Source organism: Styela clava, chromosome 1 (genome assembly GCF_964204865.1).
Source record: "Styela clava chromosome 1, kaStyClav1.hap1.2, whole genome shotgun sequence".
NCBI lineage: Eukaryota > Metazoa > Chordata > Ascidiacea > Stolidobranchia > Styelidae > Styela > Styela clava.
The window spans coordinates 16,085,347-16,102,866 of NC_135250.1; the positions used below are offsets into that span (position 1 = coordinate 16,085,347).

General features: G+C 36.1%; 1 pseudogene across 1 annotated transcript; it reads right to left on the bottom strand.

Moving 5' to 3' along the window:
- Window positions 1-230: 230 nt before the first annotated feature.
- On the bottom strand, window positions 231-3,873 carry LOC120344040 (thyroxine 5-deiodinase-like; annotated as a pseudogene). Its single transcript, XR_013477264.1, has 6 exons — window positions 3,708-3,873; window positions 3,030-3,235; window positions 2,406-2,481; window positions 1,749-1,871; window positions 1,335-1,526; window positions 231-1,215 (listed from the first exon to the last, which is right to left on the bottom strand). The product of XR_013477264.1 is annotated as a thyroxine 5-deiodinase-like (transcript).
- Between the last annotated feature and the right edge of the window lie 13,647 nt (window positions 3,874-17,520).

The following is a 17,520-nucleotide window of genomic DNA, read 5'->3' on the forward strand; positions in this document are numbered from 1 at the left end:
AATTTAACAAGATATCCACTTGAGACTTTTATAATTGGTTTTAATTTAAACTATGACGGTTTAGTGTCCCCAGACCGTTAGTCGATAATCTGATTTCGCCGCAGTCAGGGTCGTAAATTGAATTTTTAATTAAAATGTCTAAATTTCCAACTGAAGTAGCAAATGCTGAAAATATTGGTATCCCTCAGAGCCCAGATAAATGTATAAATAATCATCCAACACCTTTTTTTGTTCAATTTGTTTTATTTTCATACTAACGTTTGCAATTTCATAAAAAAATGTCCGAGATTTTTTCCCAAAAGAACTAGGGTGTTTCGGGCCTTTCTCCCGCGAGCTTTTTCGCAGTTTAAAAAAATACCTTCATTAGATCTAATCCTTTTGGAAAAAATCACGGAAAAATTAAAATATTATAATATAACAAAATTCATCAAGTTTTTTATAGTGTAACATAAAAATAACATTTTTATAACTGTACAATTTTCAAACCACAGTTTCGTTTAAAAGTAATAGGAAAAATCTATAAATTTACAATATTCTGCAGAGGACGAATGAAAATTATGTATGGATCACTCTTATATTTACTTTCAATGGTTGTATGACACTGCTGTCGTGAAGTTCTAAGCATGGTTCAACCGTTGTAACACTTCATTAAACATCTAGTCAATTTTGTTACATTACGAACGAAATTCGCTGCGATAAACAAAATTTTAGTCAATAAACAAATTTTAATATATTAGTTAAACGAGCATACACAGACGCCGCTATTGATTGCTTTTATATTTAAACATTGTTACATTTTTTACATCAGTTTCTTGTATTTACATAAAGCTCAATCACACTAACAACTCTGAGTGGATATCCCGTTGGAAGCAAGTGTTGCACAATTTTTACAACGTTTACTGAGTACGGTGTATAAGAGCAGGTGTTGTGTATTCCTTTGGTGTGTTTTCTCAAATTTTACATTTTCACTTTAACAACTTTTCTAGAGCTTGATTCATCTCAGCCACGCAGAATCCAAAAGGTCCCCTTCCTCCCAAATACTGTATAGTTCCACCGTATATAACAACGATACGATCGGGATATCCAGCATAGTCTAGACATGCTTGATTGGTCATATCGTCAAGCATAATTAAACATTTTTGTGGAAGCTTAGGTTTCAATTTCTGCGCAGCTGCCTGTCTTTCAAAAATGGATTCGTGGCGTGCAATCTCATATCTATAAAAAAAATTGCAAATACAATATTCATAGATGAGAAAAATGAATACCAATCCATTGAGATGCGTCTTGTGACAACAACTACGATTGGGAAAGCAACAAAACTTTTCAAAACTCACCTATTTCCCACTTGGACCCATAGTCCGTTTGTTGCGTGGGCTTCTTGTACATATATAACAATAAAATCAACTTTGCCTTGATATTGGGCAATGCCTGCAGAAAGTGTGGCCAACGCGGCCATAAAGGGAGGTCACGTACATGATCCAAAAATGATAACCATTGGACGGCCTGCTTGGCTGAAATCCAATAACCTGAAAATATAATGTCAATTCAAGGTGAACGAACAAACATATATACACACCTAATCGGCAATATGCCAACTGAACTTCTAAAGCCATTTATAGTTACTCGTGTATTTGACCAAGTTGACATGAATTATATTGAATTAGTAGCAAGGTACAATTTCAAACAATAAAAACGTATTTATCGTATTACCATTTGAGTGACAAGAAATAAAATAATACCTGACCTACCTGCGCTTTTCTAATGTTTCCATGCAATATACTGTAGGGTTAGGTGCGGATTTACCTTTCACAGCTTTTCTGAAAAGATCTTTGAAGATATTTTGAAATATGTACATCACGGTACCTCTATTCCTAGGTTTTGAAAAAAACTGTTTTAAAATATCTAGCGTGTGAGTATTCTGGTTAGCCACCGATTCATTTGAATTTTTATTACATTAGTTAAACATGTGCGAATCGGCTTTAAGTATTTCATAACATGTTCTGCAATTAATACATTCTTCAGAGTCTTGTTCATTACCAACGGATATATGATCAATTCGATAAAAAAATATCTATAATCCAGACTGAGAGAATATATAAAACAAATTCAAAATTAGGAATTTAGTCGTATTTTTGTACTAATACTGTATCGCTACCGTTTATCAATTATGAAATGGAAAGCCACTTGATGAAATATTACACCGATGAAGTACCACGCCTCGCCTTATTCGACACTTACGGAAATAAGTCGCTAAATTATAATCAATAATAGGTCTGAAACGAAGAACTGGACTCAATAGTTACTGTGGTGGCAAACCATTCAATCGTAATTTTAAACTTCGTGCGCTAAACTGAATCCTTATATATTCTAAAATCTAAATAACAACAAAAACAGTATGTACTAACAAACGTGGTGCATTGGTAGACATATTGGCGTTATATCCTTCCCATTTTCCACGTTTAGGAACAAATCTGCGTAAATCTGAAAATGAGTTCTAAAGTGGTTATTTATTGAACATATTCATTTATACAGTATCATTCACCTGTTCCGTGTTATTGAATAAATGTGACCCATTCCTATTTGGTATAGTGTGAAAGGCCGGAATTCTACTATTTGTATGTAAAAGACCTGATGTTAAAACTTTATTTTTCGGGTTTGAAGCACTGTTCCGTAGCCTCTTTTGGTGTATGTAGGAAAATAAATAAGGGATGTAAACCATATTATTAGGCTGCCACATTACACGCTTTACCAAATTATTATTTATTATAAAAAAAAAATAGAACGTTATCAACGACAGAGCATTTGAAGATCGTGCTATACCATTGAATATTTGCGTTTAAAATTAACCAATCGCAAACTAGTGACATTATGCTGTAAACTCGGAGTTGGTACAGAATGGTACTATTCCGCCATTGGTGGCATCCTTTCAATAGGCTTGAGTTATTTGTGAAACATCTATAAGATTAACTGCACTTATATCTTTACACTTTACTGCTTTTATTATCTGATAACATTTGCACAAAACTTACTTTCAAGATCCCATCCAGCAAAACGAAATGTCGTCAGTAATGTCACCATACACAGAAAATTGAAAAATCTCAGAACTCCAATAATGAATCGAACAGGTAGTACATCTAGTCTATCAACAGTCGCTAATTGAGGAGCCATAGTCGCCCCAACTACTTCCAATCTGTATTGGCGATATTTAGTGTGTACTTATTGAATCCCCAATACACTGTTAGTAAAATGTAAAAAATGGCAATATGTTACACATTATTCAAACGAGTCAATTACATGGGAAAGACATGATTTGCAGATACAATGAGATAACTTAATATTAGGTAAAGATGAAAATTACGAAAGACTATTTCTGAGCATGAAATGCTGCATTTTCGAAGAATAACAAACTATCAGCTGTATTTCTCTTTATCCATAATCTATTCAGTCAATTTCCAAGTTGAAATTAACGCACTCTACAAATTGTAATTTTTATCCTTTTCCTTATAATTTGTGCGTGAAAATGCGTTAAATTTATGAAAAATTAGTAAAGATTGAACGCTAAAACGCTTCATAAAAACATTCAATTTTATACGGAAAAAGTACTCGAAACTGGAGCTTCAATATGACGAGTAACAAGTAAATCTAATTTTTGCATTTATATGTATTCTTACTGCGTGATGGAAAGTCTTAAATATCAGATAAAATACCTCAGACAAGAAAGTGTTCCTAAATCCACCACACAGTAAACTTGCGCTGCATTTTCTTTTTCGTTTGAAATATTATGCATCTCAATTACTGAACTAAATTTACACAATATTGATGGGAAGGATTTTATACATTAAACATTGATTATCGTGTCGTGGCCAAGGTCGTTACATACCGGAAGACCGTTTTGCATAGTGGTATATTATTGATCCATCTTTTATACTACGCAAACAACAATAATAGTACAAGTTTCTCCCGTCGAGGAATGCGTTTGGCCTGCGGGCTGTGCCACTCGAAGCACTTGCTTAAGAACTTACGTTCCCCAGATTACAATAATCATGCGTGCTTATAAGGTAAAACAAAGATTGTATATCGTTTTCCAAGCATGATTTATCCACGGCACAAGAAAGGAAATGGTTTTAGCATAAGATCATATATATGGACTTTGAAGGATTTCTGGAAAATAATTTTAAGAATCTCTTGTACGGTGTAGCGATACATTATACCCTACAATCAAGTGACATCAATGTGCCAATTTCCACTAATTGAAAACCTAATTATTGACACAAATAATTATTACCTGTCGTTTCTCTTTAGAAACCCGGGGATAATAAATAAATCCTCATTTGAATTTCTCCGAAACATACAGGAAAGATATACAAATAATTAAAATCTTGGAAGAATGGTTTATGATTTACATTGGATAGCATAACCCGAATCCCAAAATTCATTCGGACACCGGAATTGGCAGTAATGCCTTGTCAAAGTTATAGGATAAAATGCTTCAATGGGTGGACATGGTAGACTGCAATTTTTTAGAATTAACTGTGGATGTAAATAGACTGATTAAAAAAATATCTAATTCAAAATTAATAATGAAATTTTGCCTTTTTGTGATTGTTCCTCATTTAATTTGTCACGTTTTATCTTGTTGTAGACAAGAGAGTTTTTCCCAATGGTATTTGGGCGCGCAAAGAGTATTTTATGATTGATGATTTAGTACGGTTTCCATTCTCTTTTTGTGGGTGGTGTTCATTTAGAAGTATTTTGTATAACTTCCCACGCAACAGTTACATAGAAGGCAACACCATCACGTTGTTGCGCGAATTGAAAACATCACATCTACTTTCATCCAAATTACTATCCAGATCAAATGAGCGCAAAAAATATAATCGTCTGCGGACTTGCTTTGTTGACATTTTTGGAACAATTAAATTAACCAAACTTGATTTCGATAGCTCAAATCCTTGTTGGGAGTTAAGATCGGACAATCTCAGAAAGCGGAGCGATGAAAATCAAGGACTGGACTGCTTCCATCTGCCTTTACATTACACAACGTCAAAACATAGGTTATATATGGTATAAGTTTAGTTTTTCAAAGGTGTTTTTCATTGTTGCGATTAGGCCAAATGTGTACTAATTTGATATCGATGGTTAGTTTATTAGTACATAACATCCTATCATAAACCTTTTCCAATTCGTTTGGAGATCAGACAAAGATCAGAACTGCCGAGAAGACCAGTGTCGTCAGCGAATGGTTTTGTCAGCAAATCATTAAAAAGAAAGATGTCATTTGGTGACAGCACATTTGAACCTACGTACATTTGAACCCGTACATCTGAACCCGTAATTTGAACCCAGGACAATTGCACCTGTATACTATTGCACCTATGGACATTTGCACCTACGGACATTTGAACCCATACATTTTCACCCATGGATTTTAGCACCCGCATATAGATTGAACCCGCGTACATTTGAACCCGTGTACGTTTGCACCCGCGTACATTTGAACCCATGTACATTTTCACCCGCGGACATTTGAACCCGTGTACGTTTGCACTCGCGTACATTTGAACCCTGGACATTTGCACCCGCGGACATTTGAACCCATGTACATTTGAACCCACGAACATTTGCACCCGCGAACATTTGAACCCATGTACATTTGCACCCGCGGACATTTGCACCCGTGTACGTTTGCACCCGCGTACATTTGAATCCATGTACATTTGCACCCGCGGACATTTGAACCCATGTACATTTGAACCCACGAACATTTGCACCCGCGGACATTTGAACCCATGTACATTTGCACCCGCGGACATTTGAACCTACATACATTTACACCCGCGTACTTTTACACCCGCGTACAATTGTACCCACAGACATTTGCACCCATGAACATCTACACCCATGGGCATTTGCATTTACGGATATTAGCGTCTTTACATATACACCCTTATCCTTCCATGCTATATACTATAGTATATAGGATTGGAAGGTACACTTAGGATTCTTTCTCCAAATGCATACGTTGCGAAAACAATCAATATTACCATGGAATTCTCGATTATATACTCGAAGGCTTTATTACAACTATTTTCTATATATTTAAATTATATTATATATTTATATTATACTCCGTCTGTCATTGTCATCGCAATTGTCGATATCATAAGACTCAATGGACAAAATGTTCCGCTGTAGAATGCGAGCCAAAATTGGAGAGTATGATTTGCGCTTTGAACGGTCGACGACTCTTGAAGAGCGCGAGCAAGGATTTTAATTGATGTGTTAGTTCGATCCCGCGCAAAGTTTTTCCTCGCATCAATGCCCTTTTTCCCTCGCAGATAGTTCGATCCCGCGCAAAGTTTTTCCTCGCACCAATGCCCTTTTTCCCTCGCAGACAATTCCAAACTGTTTCTTCAGGATGTTGCAGCAGCGAAGATGACAAGTCCCTTTGCGAAAATAAGTTGGAAACATGGCGCCTACATTTTCCAAGACCACAAGAGGAAGAGGAAACGACTTACTGATTTACAAAGGCCACGAATATTGTAAGCGAAATGATCGGGTTTCAGATGCTACGCATTGGCGCTGCCGTCAGTTTAGGAAATTTCGATGTAAATCGACTGTTGTTACGATCGGTGCAAATGTAATAAAAGAACTAGGATATCACAGTCATTCTGGCGACAGCATTAAGACTGAAGTTGGGATCATCCGTGCAACATTAAAAGAAGCAGCGTCAACACCATCAAATACATCGACAAGATATATTTTAGGTGAAGTATTGAATAATAGATCAACAGATGTACTAATGCGCTTGCCAGGCATGTCGACTCTGGAGGCCAATATACGCAGAGTAAGGCGATAGGCGACAGAAAAATTGTTCACGTACGAATCCTACAAGTGCAAGCTTTGATATTCCGAGCGAATATTAAGATATCATTTTGCATGACACTGGCCCGAAGGATCGCCATCGAATAATGGCCATTGGAGATCGATCACTACTTGCACATCTAGATAGTGACACATATCTGGGCGACGGTACATTTGATGTGGTGCCCGATATTTTCTTCCAGTTGTATACAATTCACTGTAAAGTGGGCGCATCCTATCCACCGTGCGTATATTTCCTATTACGAGACAAGCGACAAGAAACATACGTTCAGATGTGGGAAGTGTTGAAAATCATTTTCCCAAATGCTAACCCCACCAAAATCATTGTTGATTTTGAAATAGCAGCTATCAATGCATTCCATGCACAATTTCCTCTGGCCGATATTAAAGGATGTTATTTTCACCTGTCACAAGCTATAATTCGAAAAGTTGGTTCTATCGGATTAAAAGAGAAGTTTGAATGTTTACCCTCTTTCAATCTGAAAATTAGAAGTTTGGCAGCTCTGGCTTTTGTTCCCATTAACGAGGTTGCCGAAGTCTTCACCTTGCTTTGCGACACCTTCGAAGATTCGCCCGAATGCAATCAACTTTTGCAATATTTTGAATCTTCCTACATTCGTGAATCTCAAGTGGGTTCACGTCCAAGAGAAGCAAGATTTCCCCCTCGATTGTGGAACTATGCCAAAGAGATTGAAATGATGCCTTCGGCCCCAAGAACAACAAACGCTGTAGAAGGATTTCACAACGCCTTACAAGGAATGTTCCGATGCAAACATCCGAGTATATGGGGTTTGCTGAATGGCCTACGAAAAGACATTGCGGTCCACAAACTGACTGCGGCAAATGCTCATGTAGGAGTTACGACCCACCAAAGATCAAAGAATGTACAACTTGCTGTTAGGTTGTCAGTTAAAGTTTTTTCATATGGAACTGAAACCGACAAGCTGAGGTATCTCCACTCAATAGATCAAATGCAGTCTATTTGATTTTGACTTTGATCGTGATATCGTAAAATTTGGTTTATCGTCATTATTTTGATTTGTTGTTTAACTATTGTATCATAATTGATAAATTCCTATTTTGTAAAACGTCCTTAGCTACTCTATCTCAAAATTGATCGCCCATTCGACACAAATTTGTGAGTGATAATTTTATTGAGATATTAAAATAAATGTAATCCGTAACCTATGACGTCGTTTGTAAATTGCAATATCATATTTAACAGACCCTATATGCTGAATATGTTCGATTTACTCTAAATAGTGTAAACAGCAAAAACCATTTTTGGCCACGATAATGATTTTAAAACTTCTTCACTTTCGAATATTCAACATATTTACATGACTTACGATTTCTATGTATAGTTTTGTTCTGACATTCTAATGAAACAATACTTCAATAAAACTGGCATTTGGCTATGAACATGTTGTTACAAAAATGGCATAGTTTCATTATCTTAATTTCATATTTTCTTAGAAACGAAGAATCTGTGCGTTTATTTATTTATATACAGACAATAGTATTCAATTTATAGATTGATTTTAGGAAAAATGGCAAAACCTGATTTGAGACAACACTCATTTTCAACAGTAAAGCGTGGTCGTGTATGCATATATATAACAATTTTGTAAACATGCTAGCAAGAAAACATGAAGTGGCCACAGAGCTCCCAAATCTCATGCTGGGCGGGATATTATAGTAGGCGTTTTCGGTGCAATAATTTCAGAACAAATTTATAGGAGTTGACCACTAAAAATATTACTGTAAAGCTAGTTTTAGTAAGACCCTCATTTGAGACTTCATTGGTCTGTGAGATATTTGTTCCGTATTAGCCCTGGTTTCAGGTATTTCAACGAAATACCGCTTTCTAGGTCATCGTCTGTTTTGGAGATCGCGGCTAACGAATGAGATAAAGATTAACAAATGTCAATGTAAAAAAAAACAGCAAAAGAAAAGACCTTGGCAGAACAATGTTGTTTATATCGTTAAGAGACGTTTATCCCTCGGACTACAATGACACTCAAAAATGCTTGCTTCGTAGAAGCGGGTAAATGCATATACACCAAAACTAACTACAAGTGAAACAGTGTTGAAATTTAGAATATTGAGCTTGCGCCTGTAACATGAAAATTATTTGCGACTGGAAATTGCCGTTGGGGCAAACATTTTTTGTGCAAATGTGCGTGGGTTCAAATGTACGCGGGTTCAAATGTACGCGAGTTCAAATATAATATATGTTGGTTCAAATATACGCGGGTTCAAATGTCCGTGGGTTCAAATGTACGCGGGTTCAAATGTACGCGGGTTCAAATATACGTGGGTTCAAATGTCTGTGAGTGGAAATATACATGGGTTCAAATGTCCGCGGGTGCAAATGTTCGTGGGTTCAAATGTACATGGGTTCAAATGTCCGCGGGTGCAAATGTCCAGGGTGCAAATGTTCGTGGGTTCAAATGTACATGGGTTCAAATGTCCGCAGGTGCAAATGTACATGGGTTCAAATGTACGCGGGTTCAAATGTCTGTGGGTGGAAATATACATAGGTTCAAATGTCCGCGGGTGCAAATGTTCGTGGGTTCAAATGTACATGGGTTCAAATGTCCGCGGGTGCAAATGTCCAGGGTTCAAATGTACGCGGGTGCAAACGTACACGGGTTCAAATGTCCGCGGGTGCAAATGTACATGGGTTCAAATGTACGCGGGTGCTAACGTACACGGGTTCAAATGTCCGCGGGTTCAATCTATATGCGGGTGCTAAAATCCATGGGTGGAAATGTATGGGTTCAAATGTCCGTAGGTGCAAATGTTCATAGGTGCAATAGTATACAGGTGCAATTGTTCTGGATTCAAATTACGGGTTCAGATGTACAGGTTCAAATGTACGCGGGTTCAAAGATAATGGAACCCAATATTACATATTAGAAAATAACCTGAGTATCTTTAAGAGAGAATGTAAGAGTAAATTTATTTCTCATTTACTTTTAGTTTCACACCAATCGCTTATTCACTTCCTCATAAAGCATAAGGTACATGTATAGGTACATAAATTTTGAGTTTGAGAATTAGATACAGATGTTAAAAAAAGACATTCCTTGTCGATCACCAACATATTTTACCAGGCTCGCACCGATTTCGATTGTAGTTTTGTTGGCATACTCAGAATCAACACTCACGTAGAGGCCAGCTTACAATGCTATATCACTTATATTCATGAATGGTAATAGATAAACTTTTATAGTGCACAAGAGGGGTTTGGCTGATAAATATCTTTCCAATCATACCAACGGTTTGTGGTGTTCGGCCAATATGTCTTTTTACCGCTATTTGCTGAACAACTTCGTTTTTCAGATCAACCATATGATTTTTCTTGCGATATTTACTAGTTTTATCCTCACCGAATTCTTCATTTTCCAAATACCATCTTTCCTTCCACATGTTTTTGAATGACTCCGAATTATCTTATATACTGTACAATGAAGCACATATTTCTTCAATCATTTATTGAACCGCTTTAACGTCTTTCATTTATAAAACCCTCAAAATGGGAGCAAAGCGCTTTGTTTCTTGTCTGTTTTCTTGTTAGCATCGTAATTCACCACATCTGCGATTAGGAAAACCACGCTAACGTTATTTGATCTAAAATGCATCTTCAGCAAAAAAAATGATTTTGTTGATTTGGTTTGGGAAAATATAATAATGTACCGGTATGAATGTTTGGCGCTCCAGAAATATGTGAACCAAGATGGCGGACACCGGTACGTAGTATGTGTACCAGGTTAGGATTAGGCCATAATTGTATTCTAATTTTCCTTAGTTCTATTACAAGGTCGGGGAATACCCAAGTGAGTCCCGTAGTATTTGTTCCTGAAATTATGGCCTAACCCTAACGTTGTACACATACAATGTTCCGGTGTCCGCCATCTTGGTTCACATACTTCTGGAGTACTGAATGTTTCATATTCATTTATCGATATAGATAGGTACCAGTTTATGGTGACGACGTCGCCGCTTTTTTGTTAGCTTTCAAGCAAAATATAAATAAAGTCGGCAATAGTCAAGCATGTTGTTAAGAATATGGAATATGTTGCCAAATCAAAAATTGTTATCATATGTAATATGTATTATTAGTTAATTTTCTGATTGAGCAATGCTAGAATGTACAGAATTGATTGGTTTGAAAACCCTAATCTTTAACGCTCAAAACAAAAACTAATCGGGTGTCTATGAAACTAATGAATATTTGACATTATGATAGTTGTTCAATAAATTATATTCACCTTCAAGTAACGAATTGAACTTTGGCAACTTCATTCACAAGTTGTGGCAAACAGTGATTCATATCCATGAGTTCAAATAAAACTATTAATATGCAACTTACTAAATATTAGCTGGCAGAACAAAACAACATAATAAAGTTTTTATATATGGTCCATTGAATTGATATATCAGCAAAACCCTGAAAAGAAACTCTATAAACACTCCAAATAATATCACGAAAAGACTCTATTCTGTCACTCTGGAGAGGATTATTATGTTTGCTCCATATATTCTCATGGCTGCCATAACTAGATAGTGAGATACTTTGCACACTTGAAGTGATATCCCCACCAATTCGATTAATTATGGGAAATCCTTACCAAGTACGGTAAGGCGAGCAAGATCCGACTGAATTTATCCTTTATTTGAATCGATAACTAAAACCGACTTCTCATCGCTCCTGACTAAGCAGATACATACTATATATGACGTAATAAGTCCAGTCTGCAAGTTTGCACATTTAGGGTGAAATTTACCATAACAGTACTCCAAGTTCCAGATATGTTTCCAGCGAATTATTGGAATACAATACGATAGCGAAAAAAATTTCCTGTTAATCCTCAAAATCTTGTCAAAAGATAACCGGGTCTAAAAAGAGAAATCACGATATATATTTGTAGCCCCAACTTAGCAAAAACAACTACAAGATAGATAGCTGGGCCTAGAAACTGTCGACAAGAACCAGAATCACAAAAAGTTTCACACTTTTTGCTCCTAAAGAAAATAAAGTCCAAACTATTTGTGCGACAGTAAAATGTGGCCCAAATATTACCGTCGCCCGAGTACAGCGAAAATAACCCCGTGTTGTCGATCAAATCGATAAAATAGGAATACATATATATGAATTGCATATTTGCTATTTTACAACCGACCGTTATGAATATTTTCGATGGGTGCATTGGTTTCAACATAATTTTGGTAATTTAGAATACTGAGCCACCACGTGCTATTTTTGTCAGGTTTTGGCGTGCTTGTTTCAAACTAATTCCATAAGAGGAGAAGGCTGAAGTATTAATCGCAGTGCATGTTATGGATTTTCCTCAAAATCGCAATAATATATCGTCACGCTAATAACCGAATTGCGTAAGTCATTTTTAGCAGTTTTGAGAAAAACGTAAAAAACTTCCTAATGATATTGTTATGCCATTGAGAGTCAATAATTCGCCATGGTTCAATTTTTTGATCGTAGCCGGATTTAAGATAATTTGTATGACGCAGTTGAGTGACGTCATAATGGCGCACTGTGACTTAGGCAGAAATGTGTCTATGACTTGGGGACATAACGCAATTTTGAAACTTTACTATATGCACCAGTCCTGAAAACTAAACATTCTAAAAACGAATGTAATTTTTAGGAAATACAATGTCTAATCCCCAAAATAGATAATCAGTTTCAATTACATTATATTTTATGTTTAAAAATATATATTTCAATAATATAACACGTTCTGTACACCCACCGAAATAAGACTAAGATTAAATATAAAGAATAAAACAGCAATACACCCAATATAAAAGCCAACCAATGTGAATTGGACTCGGACAATGAATATCACAAGTGCACGCCTTCCTATACTGTAGTATAAATTCAAATTAATACCCGCTAAGCTAGAATCCGAGATGCAAAAACTCGAAAATACTTCGCAGAGGTTATTTTGCCTTTGTGACGTCACAATAGTCCCGTGGTAACGATGATAATTCATTATGACGAAACAATTGCACAAATGTGCATGTCATACTAAATCTTCATTTTTATGGGTTTCGGAATTCTTAAAATAAAATCTGAGTTAACAGACAGGTGCGCAGCATTACATAAATACCTATTTTATAAAAAACTCAAAATCGCCAAAAATGACTTACGCAATTCGGTTATTAGCGTGACGATATGTAAAGTTCGACTGGTTTCTATTATAGTAGCACAAGATACTATTTACCTCTGGAAATAGGAAATCTGATAACAATGATTAGCGTATTGCAAACCATGTCGAGTCAATCAGTACATTTGTGATCACGACCATTCCAATAAATTGTATTCGAAATTCAAGTAATATGAAAATTGTGCTAAAGTGTACGAATTATATCAAAAAAGGCTAAAACATCATCAATTTACAACTTTACTCGAAGAATATAAATCAGTACATAGCCATATTTTATTTTATTCAATTGTTAATCTTGGGGATAATACAGGATAAATTTACTGAAAGCAAAGTTACGCGCATCACTCAAAAATATAGAACAATGATCTCTGAGCAAAGTTACAAGAGACAAATGAAGTTGAGCGAACTTCTGATACATTTTTGCACTTTTTAGCAAGGTTTCTAGTGCTTTTTGACGGTTTTTTATTGTTTTTACACGTTTTAACAAGATAATCACGGCGTAGAAATAAGAATTGTAATTGGTTAGGACTGCAACACAAAATAAAAACTTCATCACAAAACTTAGATTTTGAAATGTTTGTTTGTCGAATTCAAAATTTACCGCAATTGTAAAATTTGAATTATTCGTTTGCTGAATATGAAAATCTTATGAGACTTCGAATTCTAAACCTTTGTTTACCGAATATGAGATATAATCTTCACAGCTGTTTGCAAGTTCACTAAATGTTTCGTTTCTGCACTTGTTTCAGTCCTATACATCATTCAAAAGTATATGAGACAAAATAAGCATATGGTTTGCCTTGAAGTGGTGGGAGTGACGGTGTCGTAGCAATTGTGTTCATTAGACAGTGGGTAAAAATTTATAATTGAGTACGCTGTGAACAATCAAATGGCATAAACAAGAGAGTTATGCTCAAATTTATGAGCACATAGCGCAACATAGTGGCAAAATTGTGATGACGTCATATCACACGAAGAAACGAATCCCATACAGCACACCGGGATACTTGAAATAAATAAAAGTAATAGCGTTCTAGCGAAAAGTTTAGTTTCAAATTGATTAGTCCAGTAATCAAAGAGTTTTTTTCTGCTACAAAGAACAAGTACAACAACAACATAATAACAAAACGATCGTTATGTCCACTAACGTGTCCAATAACGCAGAATGCAGCCAGCCTTGCACAATGGATATGACGGCAAAATAAATGACATGAAAGAGGAAACACTTAAAAGTTAGATATCAACCCTAGCGGTCTAGATTCACGTTGGATGGATCGTTTACAACCTAACGATTTGTATATGTGACGAATGAGAATGTAGTTATGATAAGTCTCCGCGGTCATTTTCTCACGGTGTTTCGTATTTCCACTCAGAACGAGGCTTCACGGAAACTGTAACTCTTACGTAAAAATCTGAAACTTGCGGCTTGGTAGGAATATACTGCTAGACCAAGCAGGTTTCGAACCTAAAATACTTAATTCACAACCGCCGTGTATAGAGGCAGGGTGTGTGGTAACTACATATGCGTGTTATTTGGGTTTTTAAAAAACTTCGAAGTCTTCTCAAGATCCACTGCATATTTTAATCCGTCTCCTGTTCATTTTAATCGGTTCATATATTACTCGATTCCACACTTTTACGCTTTAAATTGAGCAACTTGACATTTGAAATGTCTATCTTCATTATCTCCACGTTTTAGCAACGGATAAAATTACTTATCTAGAATTAAAAAAAAAAGTCGGTGATTTGACAACTATTTTCATTTATAAGTTTACCGCAATACTTCCCACTGAAGTTAAACTTTAATTACTTATTGTATTTGAGATGTTTTTAACAACTGATTAATTTCAGCATTTCAACCCATTTTTCTTAAATGTGTGATAATTATGATAAAAATACATTTGGTTATTATCGATTGTTCGAGCAAATATTCATTTCATCTTAAAAGTATTTCGAGATATTAGGAGGAAGTAAAAATCTACCACGAAGGGTTAATTTATACTTTAAAAAGGATACCTAAGTTCATAATATGCACCATTTCTTACGGCGATGAACGAGATCCGTCAAAGATTTTAGGCTAGAGCGAAATGTTAACAGGAAAACATGTTTCTCACTTTGGAAGGACCGTTTGCAAACGCGATGACCACTACACTACGGAAAGACATCAGGGTCGATTTCAAGCCAATTTCACGAACCACGGGTGTATATGTTTCCCTATATAGAAGTCTCCCAAGAGTATTGTTCATTTTAATATGACCCACCGGCGTATGCGTTTCTGTAGTGTAGTGGTCATCACGTTCGCTTTACACGCAAACGGTCCGCATCGTTTAAAAATTGGTATTTATCTAGTTAGTGTTAGGAATGATTTGAAAAGTGGACTTTCTTGCGCAATCTTTTTTTTTTTTTTTTCAATTTTGAGTGGTAGCGAGTGTGTTTATTTTTTGCCCTAAGATCCGAAATTTTGAAACAAACGATTTCATGGCATTTAAAGTTAGACACAAAGTGGTAAGAACGTCTTTTTCAATACTATTTTGCTCTATTCTAGAGTTATTCACTGATATTTGGCCGTTTTGGGGCTTACTATCAGTTCATCCTCCAAAGACTTACGCTCAGCGGCACCTAGTCGCTACCCATGCGCTACGGTGACTGACGAGGACACCGCCGTCAAAATATTACTTATAGGCAGATTTTCCTCGAGGCAAATTCGGTAATTAACATGCTGCGTTTGTTCGTGCGGTTATATATGTTTATTGTATATTATTACTAAAAGTTTGTAAGAAAGGGATAGGATTTACATATTGGTCCGGTGTATGTATGTATGTATGTTTATTCGTCATGTAAAAGCAATATAAAAGAATTAGTAATTATAAATACTGAATACGGTATGTATGCACAAGATCATACTGGCCTAAAACACGAATATGCGTCATACATCCCTTTTGATATGTATAAATTATATTACGGTACATCAAATACGTATAATATGGTCCTTTATACAGACAGTTGTGCAAAGAGGGTGGGTGGGTTTGGTAACAGAGGTAAGAGTGGAGTATCCAAAACTGTGTGTACAAAGGAGTTTGTTTACCAACACAACATCTATATATATAAATACAGACACAACACAACATGAAACACACTGCATGTAAATATAGTAATAAGATTAAGAATTTGGATGTAAGACAATACCATTGAGTGATGATACCACATATATACTATAAAACGGGGAAATGGTCAAGTTTAAAGGGTGTGTACATATATGGTATGCACCACACAAGGGTGATAGTGTTGTGAGTGGTCTATGGCTGTTCTGGCAAAAATGTGACCCTACAAGTTTTGGTGCAATGTGATAATGTTATGTATCAAATTACTCACTCTTCTAAGGTATTTTCGATTTTTGGATTCTGCCAAAAGCGATGAAGTTTCAGAAAAAAAAATTGAAATTTAATAAGAAGCATTTCCACACACAATCCGGTGGGGGTCATGAAAGCCGGAATGACTGCGTAATCAAACCTGAGTACCACGCCCTTTTGCCAGGTTACCAGTCCGTGTGGGTTATGCGATTAAAAATCGGTTATGCTGTCCAGTTAGTCAAGTTATCAAACATGGAATCATTTATTGATGCAACCCAGTGGTTTTGAGTTTTTTTTGTTTTTTTTTGTTGAAGCATAATTCCAGTGAAACATTTAAGAGGCCCAAGGAATCCAATAGTGCGATAGTTCAGTTGTTTGAATAGTAGGCTACATATAGAAAATCTAATACTGGAGACACAAAATTATATTTATGCAAGTGTCGTAAGTTTTATAATATTGGCGAATCTAAATGGATTACGAGTTGGATTGCGCGAGACCAAGTTACTGTACTTCCAACATGTGGTCGACTATGTCGAGTATATCATGTCTTTTTATAGTCTTTCTTGGCAGTTTAGTGTGTTGGCCTGTAACTTTGCTCAGATATCGGTCTCCTGTATTTCTGAGTGAGTGCGCGTGATGTTACCAAGTTAGGCTTTTTCAGCTCATCCTCTCATTGGACACTGAGTGTACAAATGGATCTTTACAAGTCAGTGTATTAAATATACATTATCCAACTGGAGATCCAGAGTTCAGACCTCAGTCCAGTCGCGCTTATATGAAGATCCTACCCAAAGCGAAACCCATAAAGGCACAAGTAAGCTTTCCTCACTGCTTCAACTTGTAATGGGCCGGAATCGATTCTCTTGCGTTCTTCCTTAGCTTGGAAAGTTAGGAGAGAGCCTTCAAATGATCAATGAAATTGTGCAAGATGATTAATGAAATCCATCAGTCGATGTTATGGTTGACATGAATCATCCAACTGAGCGAAGTCGGGCCAATTTTGCCAACCAGTAAAATTTAGGCTAGCCCTACTCGCGGCCAAAGTTAAGAAGTTGAGACGTTGAGCCCTAGTTTCGTGGAGCTGATGACTT